Source organism: Callorhinus ursinus, unplaced genomic scaffold (genome assembly GCF_003265705.2).
Source record: "Callorhinus ursinus isolate GAN/ISIS: 27379988/994484 unplaced genomic scaffold, GSC_fseal_2.0 scaffold8, whole genome shotgun sequence".
Taxonomy (NCBI): Eukaryota; Metazoa; Chordata; class Mammalia; order Carnivora; family Otariidae; genus Callorhinus; species Callorhinus ursinus.
The window spans coordinates 51208851-51221219 of NW_027397070.1; the positions used below are offsets into that span (position 1 = coordinate 51208851).

General features: G+C 39.8%; 2 pseudogenes; both read left to right on the plus strand.

The window, feature by feature from the left end:
• Positions 1–1568: 1568 nt before the first annotated feature.
• On the plus strand, positions 1569–2235 carry LOC112822723 (large ribosomal subunit protein eL13 pseudogene; annotated as a pseudogene).
• Positions 2236–5142: 2907 nt separating this feature from the next.
• Positions 5143–6630, plus strand: LOC112821872 (hsc70-interacting protein-like; annotated as a pseudogene).
• Positions 6631–12369: the final 5739 nt, after the last annotated feature.

A 12369-nucleotide genomic window follows, 5' to 3' on the forward strand; every position in this document is an offset into this window, starting at 1 on the left:
ATGTAGAATATGAATAGGGTTTTGAGGATCAGAAAAACATGTGAAATGCCAGCCAGCTGGGGCAGTAGAAGCAACCCATCCCAGTCAGGCTTTGCCCCAACCATTTACTGATATTCCACTTCTCAAGGTCACCATGGACCTCCACTATGCCAAACCCAATGAACAATTCCCAATTCTCGGCAGCATCTGACACAGTTGATGAATCCCCTGTTCTTAAGACACCTTCTTATTTCTCTTCTAGGTCACTATATTCTCCTGGGTTTTGTTGTACTTCCCTTTGGCTGTTCTTATTCAGTTTCTTTTGCTTGATTCTCCTTCTTCCTGACCTCTAAACATTGGACTTCCTCAGGACTCACTCATCAGCTCTCTTCTGTTCTCTATCAACATTCTATAGTTGAGCTCATTAGTCCCAATGTTTTAAACATCTTCTATATGCTGATGGCTCCCAGTTTTAAATTTCTAGTTCTGACATATCCCTTGAGCATTAAACTCATTTACCAATTGCTTATTCAACATCTGCACTTGGTTGTCTAATAAGGTTCTCAAAATTAGCATGTCTAATATAAAACTCATGCTCCTCTCCATTTCCTCTCTCCCCTCCCCACCACAATTCACTTCTCTATCTGTTTCATCTTCATCAATATTACAACAATTCACCTACCTGCTCAGATCAAAACTGTATTAGTCAGGGTTCTTCACAAAGCATAACAAGTAAGATACGTAAACATATAGAAAGAGATGTATTTTAAAGAATTATTAGCTCATACAACTCTGAGGGCTGGCAAGTCTAAAATCTGCAGGAAAGGCCAGTAGGCTAGAGACTCAGGGAGGGGTTGATGTTGCAACGTAAGTCCAAATGCAGTCAGGAGGCAGAATTCCTTCTACCTTAGGGGACCATAGTCTTTGCTCTTAAGGCCTTCAACTGATTGGAGCATACCACTCACACTATGAAGGGTAATCTGCTTTATTCAGAATCTACTGATTTAAATGATAATCATATTAATCATGTTAATGTTAATCTAAATTAAATTAAAATTTAAATGTTAATTTAAAAAGTATCTTCACTGCAACATCTAGCCAAGCAGACATAAAATTAACCATCACGGTCCACCCCTTGTCAACTTGACATCCATATGCATCTTCTTAAACCATATTTAATCTCCAAATAAAGACCATAATAAGGTCATAATTCTAACATGATACGGATATCCTGTGTACAGCCAAAACACACTCATATTTTCCCTAGAAAATGATGCAAAGTCCTTAGGTGATAATTTAGTTTTCTTCTTGATATCTTGTAATTAAATCTTGTGATATAAAGTGAATACATCTTATATGATAAAGAGATAAAAGGGGAAAAAAACAAAGATTATATATACATATATCATATATATTCATTTACATATATACACACATATATATCCAGATATAGATATAGATATCCATATATATATCCATATAGATATAGATATAGATATATAGATATATATATATACATATATATATCATTTTTGGTGTCTATGCAGAGCTTGTGTCCCATAATCCTCAAAAAGTCATTATTTTCAGTTCTTCCTCAGAGGAGGCCTGTAGGCAGCAGCCATGACACCCAGCTGGAATGGCATGATACTGAAGCCCCACTTCCACAAGGACTGGCAGGGGCACATGGCCACGTGGTTCAACCAACTGGCGCCAGGAGATCCGCAGACACGAGGCCTGGCAAGCCAAGGCATGCTGCATTACCCCATGCCCAGCATGCGGACCCACCCAGCCCATTGTAAAGTGTCCCACAGTATGGTATCACGCCAAAGTGCGAGCTGGCAGGGGCTTCAGTTTGGAAGAGTTAAGGGTGGCTGGCATCCACAGAATGTGGCATGGGTCATTGGGATCTCAGTGGATCCAAAAGAGTGGAACAAGTCCATGGAATCCCTGCAGTCCAACATGCAGCAGCTGAAGGAGTACCACTCCAAGCTCATCCTTTTTGCTGGGAAGCCCTCTGTCCCCAAGAAGGGAGACAACTCTGCTGAAGAACTCAAATTGGCTACCCAGCTAACAGGACTGGTCATGCCTCTGGGGAGTGTCTAGAAGAAGGAGAAAGCCAGAGTCATTACAGAGGAGGAGAACAACGTCAAGGCCTTCACCAGTCTTGGCATGGCCAGTGCCAATGTCTGGCTCTTTGGCATCTGGGCAAAAAAGCCCAAGGAAGCTACAGAACAGCATGTTGAAAAGAAAAAATAAAGTGCCATTGGCAACTTGTAAAAAAAAAAAAAAGTCATTATTTTATTTTTCTCAATGCACAGTCATCTTGGTAAAAGGCCAAATATCCCTCTGGAATAGACTGGGAGAAACAATGGCAGTAGACATTTTTGGCAGTGTAGTAGGGTTCTTTCTCAAGGGGAACTGGCCTCCCCTTCATTCAGTTCAAGGGGCCCTGAGCCTATAAACTGGTTCAAGTTTAGGAATTAATTATGGGCCTGTGACTCTCTGCTTTTATGATTCAAATTTGATTTTTGTTCCTTCGACCTAGAACTCTCTGCTTATACAAATTAAGAATTCAGTAGACTTACCATGCATTTTACTCCTAGAAATATCATGATCAGCTAGCCAATGCTGAAGCTCCTCTCTGCAAGTCATATTATTCTAATTGCTGCTTTGATTCTGCTGTCCATTAGAGCAACCATGTCCACTTTGCCTTTGGTGATTAAATAGCACCACTTGGCCTTTGACACCTTGGGATTCAATTACTTCCACTGCATTTAGGTTTTCCAAGTCAGTGACAGCTGTTCCCACTATAATTTCTGACCTATAGAGAAAACAATCACAGAGTTCCTCAAGAATGTTGGGCCTCTCCTCACAAACTTACTGCTTATTGTCATATTGAAAAGTATGTCCTCTGCACCCTCCTAGGGTGGATGAGGAGATCTTAAGTGATAAATCCATTCTAACATTCCAATCTCCCTAAGCCTTTGAATCTCTTCCTCTGTAGTTTATCAAAGCAGTTCTGGCATTTCAGTTCATTTAGTGTAGACCACCTGTTGGTTCCTGTTTCAGGTAGTCAACCAACCAATCAGTTAGAGCTCTTTCTAATCCCCTAAGCTGCAACATTAAATCCAGATCTCTGCTTATCAATAAATTCTGCCTGATCCAATTTTATGGTCCTTCCACCACTATGCCACACCTTTACATGTTGACTCCCACCCATATTTCCTGAATTTCTGCTTATATAAATTGGAAAAATCATGTAGTTCTTGTGGAGTGTACTACACCTCTTTATGGGTCACATTTTGTATATCACATTAGGGGCCTACAGGAACTTGAGCCCAGTGAGAGATCTAGAAGCAAAGACAGTGGTGGGGGTGGTCCTGAAGAGAATCATCAGTGTCTTGCAAGGCAACTCCCTCAGAGGAGACCATTACAATTTCTTTAGGCAGAGCAAGGTTAATCTCCACAGATGAGGATGGTGTGGCTGCTTCTACTGGCAAAGAAGACTCATGGGAGTTAAAGTGTTCAAAGTCCCCAGCTTTATCAGGATCCTCCCATATGTCCCTATTCCAATTTTCAGGATCTCATTCCTTCCCAATTTATGCCCTCACTTTAATAGCAGACACCCTGTGGGGTTGAAAATTCAATTTGCATTGTAACTCAACCACTTGCAGGATGAGACTCTGAGATGGTTTCCAGCACGCTCAGCCCTTTGCTACAGGTGATAAGGGTTTCTTTCAGGACAGAATAGAAACATTCAGGGCATTAACGTGGCATACGAGCTGGGAATTTGATTCCTAAACTCATCCTTCTTTTTCCTCACTTGGTCCAGTGCAATTAGGAGCAACTAGCCAATATCATACTCACTATTTTGATAAAAATGTTCTAAAATATTAAATACATGGTCACTTAGAAATTTGCCTCATAAGTATTTGATTAGGAGTATCCGATGGTGATACTTTTGAATCTCTATTGTCACATCACACCACAGACTATCCATGTTCTCTTCACCAATGGAAGTCGTCATTAGTGCTTTTGAATCTAATAAGATTAGAGAACCAATTCCAAATACTGGGCACACATAAAATGAAGCATTATAAAAACCTACAAGTCATCCTTGGTGTCTTTCACTCTCACTACATTAGATCCATCAGCTCCACTTTCAGAGTATATCCTGCCTCTTATCACTTATCATCTTCGATATTATTGCCATCCTCATCAAAGCTATCATCATCTCCCACCTACACTCTCGAAAGAGTCTCTTTTTGCTTTCTTTGCTTTCACTCTGCCTCCTACCCCACTGGCCCCTTACCCTCTGAGTCCATTATTTATGCAGCAACCAAAATGGTTTATTTAAGACATAAATTTAATCATTTCACTCACCAGCCCCAAAACGCCAGTGGCCCCATCAAACTCAACATAAAACTCAGACTTCCCATTGCTGTTTACAATTCTATGTAGTCTGACCCTGCTTCTTTCTCTTTGATTTTATTTCCATATTCACCAGCATTTTTACAAATTCCCGAATGTCCAACTGAAGGTGTTTTTGTTCCTTTTGCCTGGAAACCTCCTTTCCCTGATGTTCTTATGGGTCCATTTAGATCATTGCTCAGAAGTCATCTCTTTAAAGTCCTTTCAGGATCACTCTATTTAAATTAACTGCATTATACACTATTCTCTTACTCTTATTAACATTTCGTCATTACTCTTATCACCGTATAGCATATCATCTATGTATTTGTTTAATGTCTGCCTTCCTAACCAGAATAAAACCTCCAAGAGGATAGGGGCTTGCCTGTCTTGTGTCCCGCCCAATCCCAAGACCCTAGAACTACATCTAATGTGCAGTAATGCACAATCATATTTATCAAATAAGTGAAAAGTATTTATAGAGTACCCTAAGGTTAGTACTCATAAGGTTGTTTAGAGGGTTAAATTTGATAATATACAGATGCCAAAGACTGCCAATTGTCTTCTAATGTCAATTCTTCCTTCCTTCTTTCCCGAGAATCACCAACATTTATTTAGTCACATGGCTTCCCAGAATAAAGATTCCATTTCCATCCCTTCCACATGGCGATGCTGAGCCATTACCCACACCTGGTATCAGGCTGCAACCTCTGTTGTTCTTGCTACCTCCTGACCTCCCATTGCCTCTGGACCATGGATCCCCACAGAGTGAATGAGCTTGAGGCCTTGGTGAAAATGTGTAAGCAGGATCTGAGCATTCTGTACACCAAGGAAATGTGCTTCCTGTGGGAGTGGGTGGATAGCATGGTGGGTAAAATGTCACCTGCTGCTCATAAAACTAAATCAGAAGACAATATCAAGGAAGAAAAAACAGTAATAAGGTGGAGGAAAACATAAAGACAGATGAACCATCAAGTGAGGAAAGTGGTCTAGAAATTGACAATGAAAGTGTGACTGAACCCTCCTGATGCCCCTCAAGAAATGGGAGATGGGTGCCTGGGTGGCTCAGTTGCTTAAGCGACTGCCTTCAGCTCAGGTCATGATCCTGGAGTCCCGGGATCAAGTCCCGCATCGGGCTCCCCGCTCAGTGGGGAGTCTGCTTCTCCCTCTTGTGCTATCTCTCTCGCACTCTCTCTCTCTCTCTCAAATAAATAAAATCTTTTTTTTAAAAAAAGATTTTGTTTATTTATTTGACAGAGAGAGACACAGCAAGAGAGGGAACACAAGCAGGGGGAGTGGGAGAGGGAGAAACAGGCTTCCAGCTGAGCAGGGAGCTGATGTGGGGCTTGACCCCAGGACCCTGGGATCATGACCTGAGTCGAAGGCAGATGCTTAATGACTGAGCCATCTAGGTGCCCCTCAGATAAATAAAATCTTTAAAAAAAAGAAATGGGAGATGAAAATGTAGAGCTAACAGAGGAAATGATGGATCAGGCAAATGATAAAAAATAGTGGCTGCCATTGATCCCCTAAGTGATGGTGAACTACGGAAAGCCATTGACTTGTTCACAGGTGCCATCAAGCTGAATCCTCTCTTGGCCAGTCTGTATGCCAAGAGAGTCAGTGTCTTCATCAAATTACAGAAGCCAAATGCTGCCATCTGAGACTGTGACAGAGCTATTGAAATAAATCCTGATTCAGGTCAGCCTTATGAGTGGCAAGGGAAAGCACACAGACTCTGGGCCATTGGGAAGAAGCAGCACATGATCCTGCCCATGCTTGTAAACTGGATTATGAAGAAGATGCTCATACATGCTGAAAGAAGTTCAACCAAGGGCCCTGAAAATTGCTGAACATGTGAGAAAGGTGGAGCAAAAATGGGAAGAGCAGGAGATCAAATAAAGAATAGAAAGGGTTAAGAAGGCTTGGGAAGAACATGAGACAGCCCAGAGAGAAGAAGAAGCCAGAGGACAATCCGGAGCTCCAGATGGCTCCTTCCCAGGTGACTTTCCTGGAGGATTGCCTGGAATGGAAGGGGGCATGCCTGGAGTGGCAGGGATGCCTGGGCACAGTGAAATTCTTAGTGATCCAGAGATTCTTACAGCCAGGCAGGATCCAGAAATTATGGTGGCCTTCCAGCATGTGGCCCAGAAACCAGCAAATATGTCAAAATATCAGAGCAACCCAAAGGTTATGAATCTCATTAGTAAATTGTCAGCCAAATGCCCCTCTGACAAATAAAGCCCTTGCCGAAGGAAGAGCAACTTTGATCACCTAATGGACATCACAGTAATACCAACAAGTGTACCTCTGAACTTCTCATGGAGAAAGCTAGGGTACTGTGATGAAAATCCCTACCCTCTGCCCCACATGCAACTGAAACATTTGATAGTGGTTTACCATGAGGGTATTCATTCAGATAATGTTCTCTTACTATGAATTACAAACTTTAAACACTTTTAAACCTTCAAAATATTTAAAAACAATTTAAAAGTGTATGTTAATTCCTACAATTTTTATTTTATTTATTTATTTTTACTAATCATTTCAGTTTTTTTTCCTTTGGATTAATTGGGCAAGGAAGATACTTCAGTATGGAAGATTTATTGCTTAGAGGGAAATAAAGGTTTTTTAGTGGGAGGCAAATATAACATTTCAATACACAAAGTTTGAGTTGAATATATGGTTTCTGAGGCATTTTGACTTGTCTTTTTAAATGCTTTATTTTTTTTTAAGATTTTATTTATTTATTTGACAGAGAGAGATACAGCGAAAGAGGGAACATAAGCAGGGGGAGTGGGAGAGGGAGAAGCAGGCTTCCCGGGGAGCAGGGAGCCCAATGTGGGGCTTAATCCCAGGACCCTGGGATCATGACCTGAGCCAAAGGCAGACGCTTAACCGACTGAGCCACCCAGGCGTCCCATGCTTCATTTTTTTAAACATGATTTATTTCAATAAAACCATTGGGACTACCAGTATTGCAGTAGGACCTGGATAGGTACTAGAAGTACTTGGCAGGGCAGCAGCGATCTTACTACTACTTTTATATAGCATGTACCCTTGTGCAGATGCATTTAAATCTTACACTGTGGTGAAGGGATGATTTTTATAATGCTGCAGTGGAATTGAATTACTTAGCTGTGTTCTTGTCTGATATAGAAAATAAATGTTTCACATTATTTCCACAAAAAAAGACTCCATTTTCCACCATGCCTTTCAGTCAAGATTGATCATGTGACTAGTTCCAGCCAATATGGCATAAGCAAAGTTACACCTGAAACTTCTGAGAAGAGATCTTAAAAGAAGTGAGTGGAGGAGTTTGCCCCCCTTTTCTTTCTTTGCTGACAGCAATTTAGGTATGATGGGTCTCCAGAAGTTCTAACATCCATCTTGAAGCATGAGATGACCTTCAGAGTAGAGGTTGACAATGGAGGATCACAAGATACAAAGAGCCTGGGTTTTTGCTACCACAGAGTGACATATTATGTCCAGGCCTACTGCCTCTGAGCCTCTTGAATGTGAACAAAAAGTAGAATACTTTCATTTTTAATTCATTGTCATTTTGAGGTTTTCTGTTTCTTGCAACCACACCTACTCCTAACATTTTTAACATATAAATTAACCAAGACAAACTTTGGATCATAATAAACCCTCAAAAATATTATCTTTTACTTGGTACTATCATCATTGCTTTATTTTTTTTTCCTGTTTCTGTATCTCCTTGTTAGCATTGTGGTTGTTGTTAAACGCTATGTACTCTACCAAATTTTAGGGATATGGACAAGAATAAGAGCTTTGAGTTAAAGGACATTGTGGTTTGGGAGCATAGAAATAAAATTACAATACAACATGTAATGTGCTTTAATGTTATAATAAAAACATGCTATGGGAACACATAGAAAGAAGAGCATAAGTCTTCCAGGAGGAGTAGAGGCAGATTCATTACAGAAGACATAAATCTTGAAACAAGATGTAAATATGTGTAGTGACTATCATGAGGACAGAAGGTTGGGAGGGAGAGAGAAAAGCAAGAGGAATGACTGCATATGGGTTTCCCTAGTTGGTGAGCAGGAGTAATTTGGCTCTTACCAAAAAAAAAAAAAAAAAAAAAAGAGAGAGAGAGAGAGAAAAGAAAAAGAAAAAAAAGGTTTTTTGTTTTGTTTCATTTTGTTCTGTTTTGCTTTGTTTTTTTGCCTCTAAGAAAGCCAAGTCTCTTATCTTACCCAATGCTTCATTGCAAATGTGAGGTCACTGTATTAAAAACAAAAACAAACAAACAAACAAACAAAAAACATTAGCACCAAAGAGTTTGAGTAAAAGATAAGTTAATATCTTAGAAAGCAAAGAGCTGATTTCCAGATGGAACTTATATAACCAGGACTATTAAAATATATCATAATGACATATCTTAGGTTGAAATTATTGGGGGATAGAGGTGGGGGGAGGAGGTGAGGAGGTGTCAGGACAGAATATACAAATGTATAAAATCAGAAAGTTCCTCTGAGGGAAAGATAGCCACTTAAGGTTCTTAAGGCAACAATTTTTAAAGTAGTTTCTAAAAATGACACGTAAGTATTCCCTAGTCTATTCCTTATATTGACAAGTAATAAGGAGCTTAGGATGTGTTCATTTGACTTTCATTTTCAGGGTAATTTCTGTATAAATTTCAGAACCCTCATCCTGCCTCCACTGGATGTTTTTACAGTGCAAGTCAGAGAGGGAAGGAGCACTCAGATAACCAAGGATGGACAGTCTGAGATCTCCTCCTTAAGACAGCCTCACTGCTGTAACCTCAACACTTCCGCTGATTCCTAATTTGGACCCTCAGGATTCTTGACCTTGTCCATTTAACCTCCTAAAACTAAGCTGACCTTAAATTCGCTCCTGAAATTTCCCATACCTCTAACACTAGATTTAGCATGTGCTCACAGTTTCTCTAATACGGACTCTTGATTTTTTTTATCTTAATACTCTCTCCCATTGGCAAATTATTTTAAATGTAATTTTTAACATGCCTTAGAGTCAAGTGCATTTCTATACAAACAACACACCTCTGAAAATACAATGGAAATCTATTGAAAACTATTAGTTGATCTATAAAAGTCTGATTTACAGATTTTAAATGTCAAGAATGACCGTACCATAAAAACGAAACAAAATAAACAAAGCAAACAAACAAAAATACTCCACAAGGCAACTCTTAAAGGAATTGATTTCTGGGACTGAAGAGGAAAAGGAAAATAACATTTGCTTAATATGAATCTATTATAATGTATCCTTCATCTCAGCTTCTCTTTGCCACACTCTAAAGCAGCAACCCTTTTTACTGACCGTATAATTCAAATCTTTCTTTGGAGAAATATGCAATAGTTGGTAATCGCATGCATTCTAAAACATCTCATTTTATGCCACCCAAATGCATGATTTACTCTGAATGATAAATATGGCTATGAAATGGAGTGTTTCCGGCATTCACAGATCAAATGTAACTAGGGAGAGATAAGTCAGATGCATCCTGATGTTTTATATTTCCATGCACTAATATTTGCTTCACACCATATGTCACAATAACACAAAAATGTGATAAAGTAGAACAGCCCAGTGGTTTTCTCTTCCAACATCTGGTCTTCTGAGGAAGTCTAGCATTTTAGAGATTCATGTTTAAATCCCCAGATAGGTGGGATAATCAAATGCCTTGGTGAGAGGAAGCAAAGGGAATGCTGGAAAGTCTTCTTACTATCAAATTGGCATCAGCGAATACTGTGATCATCTCAATTGAATTAAACAAACAGACCTAGTAGTCCAGTGGACCCTCCCTGGAAAGCCACACACAAAGTCCATTCCCAGAGCAGTAAAGAGAACCAGATGTCAGCCTTTTAAATGGTGCCCATCCATCAAGCCTTCTGACTCCTCATTTTGTTCAAAGCAGTCCAGCCCTGGAGGGTCCACAGCTACCTAAGGAACAATGGCAAAATCATCTTCCTAAAGCTGGCTTGGCCAGTCTCCACAGAAAAAGACCAAGACCACATCAGCTAAACTGATGGGATTTGCAACACATGCTTGTGTTGCCAATCCTTTAAAAAAAAAAAAAAAAAAGATGGGAAAAATATGCTTTCATATTTCCTACTCCCCTGCAGGAATAAATTAGCTATATTTGTTCTCTTCATTTCCTCACATGCTTCTTGTTCTTTATGTGGACACAATATGGCTACCAGCCTTACCATTTCAAAGAAGCTACCCACTGAGTTCCCAAATGGCCACCATATAAGTGAAACTTCACATACCCTTTCTATCTTGGTTTTGCTTCACCACAACATTTATTATTGTTGGCTGCTCTCTCCTCTGGGAAGAGTTTTTCCTGCATGAAATGTCCACCTCTCTGCTTTTCTAATCACTCTCTTTAAATCTTCTTTTTTTTTTTTATGTCTTTACTTTTTCTAGACACTCAAATTTTGATGTTTAGCAAACATTTATCTTAGGCCTTCTTTCTGTCTACATCTCTTCCTGGGTGATCTAAATCTCTACCAAAATTCCAGGTCCTAATCATTCCTGTGCTGCTTGTGCTGATATCCTTTGCTCTTCAGGTCTGTTGTCCACCTCTCTCTACTCTGTTCTGTGCAGCAGGAAGCTGATCTCTTATGAACTGTGTCATTGGTTCTTTGGCTGGTGGTTTGCTTTTGTCAAGGAAGATAACCAGCAGGAAATTAGATACCAGGAGGAGAGAGGCAAGATACCAATATTTTTCTGGCTCCTTTCCTGCCAGGCTCTGGGTTAGCAGTGGTTGCATCTCTTTATCAGAGACCATTCTTGTTAGGCAGATTTCTTCTATAGGTATAGGTCTTGGAGATTCCAAGCTTCTCCTTTCCCTCTCCCCTCAAGCCGAGAGGTGGTAGCTGCTTTCAGTTGTTGCTCATTCCAGAGGACTTCCTCACTCTTGCTGTGTTCCTGAACCTAGTCAACAGCTTTGTAAATAGTTTATTCATTAAGGTCTTTTCTTGTGACCTCTTTCCAATATGCCATCTATTTGCTGCCAAAACTCTGACCCACACTCTGAAATTACCCTCATCTGTATCTCAAGTCCATCTTTCTTGCCTGAGATCAAGATCCAAAGAACTGACTACTGTGCCCAATAACAGGCCCATTTGGATTTTCTAGAGTATTTAAATACTAACATGGACATCAATGAACACACAAGCTTCTCCTCTTCTTTCTCTGTATTTCCCTTTACAGGAAATGACATTTGCTATTTTCAAGCCAGAAACATGGAAGTCACCTTTAACCCCCTCTTTCCTTCAATTCTAATTTTCTAATGAAATACTAAGTTTTACTGAGTCTGATCTAAATATTTCTTGAACCCATCCATTTCCTCCATTCTCATTGCTTTTATGCTAAACCAGACTAACTCCAACTTTTGTCTGGTCTCCCCTATGATAACATTTTCCATAGCGAAGCCAGAGTGACCTTTCCAAAAGGCAAATCTCATTATGTCAAAACTCTATTTAAAAACCCTTAAAATGGATTTCCATTGCCCTTGGATAAAATCTGGACTCCTTTCCATGGTTATGTGCTTACCCACTACCTGATCCATGCTCTGATGTAACATCTATTACATTTTATTGTAATATGTTGTTTAAATGTTACCTGCCTCCATTAGAGTGAAGGTCCACGGGTTAGGTGTTCAGATTGAATTGTATTCCTCTAAAATTTATATGTTGAAGTTCTAATGTGACCTCAGAATGTGACCTTATTTGGAAATAGAGTCATTCATTGCATATGTGATTAGTTAAGATGAGGTCATACTAGAGTAGGGTGGGTCTCTAATCCAATATGACTGGTGACCTTATAAAAAGAGGAATTTGGACACAAACACAGACAGGGAAGGTGATTGAAGAAACATGGGGAGAAGATGTCCATATACAAGCCAAGAAAAGAAGCCCGGAACAGATCCTTCCCTCACAGCCCTTGGAAGGATTTAATGCA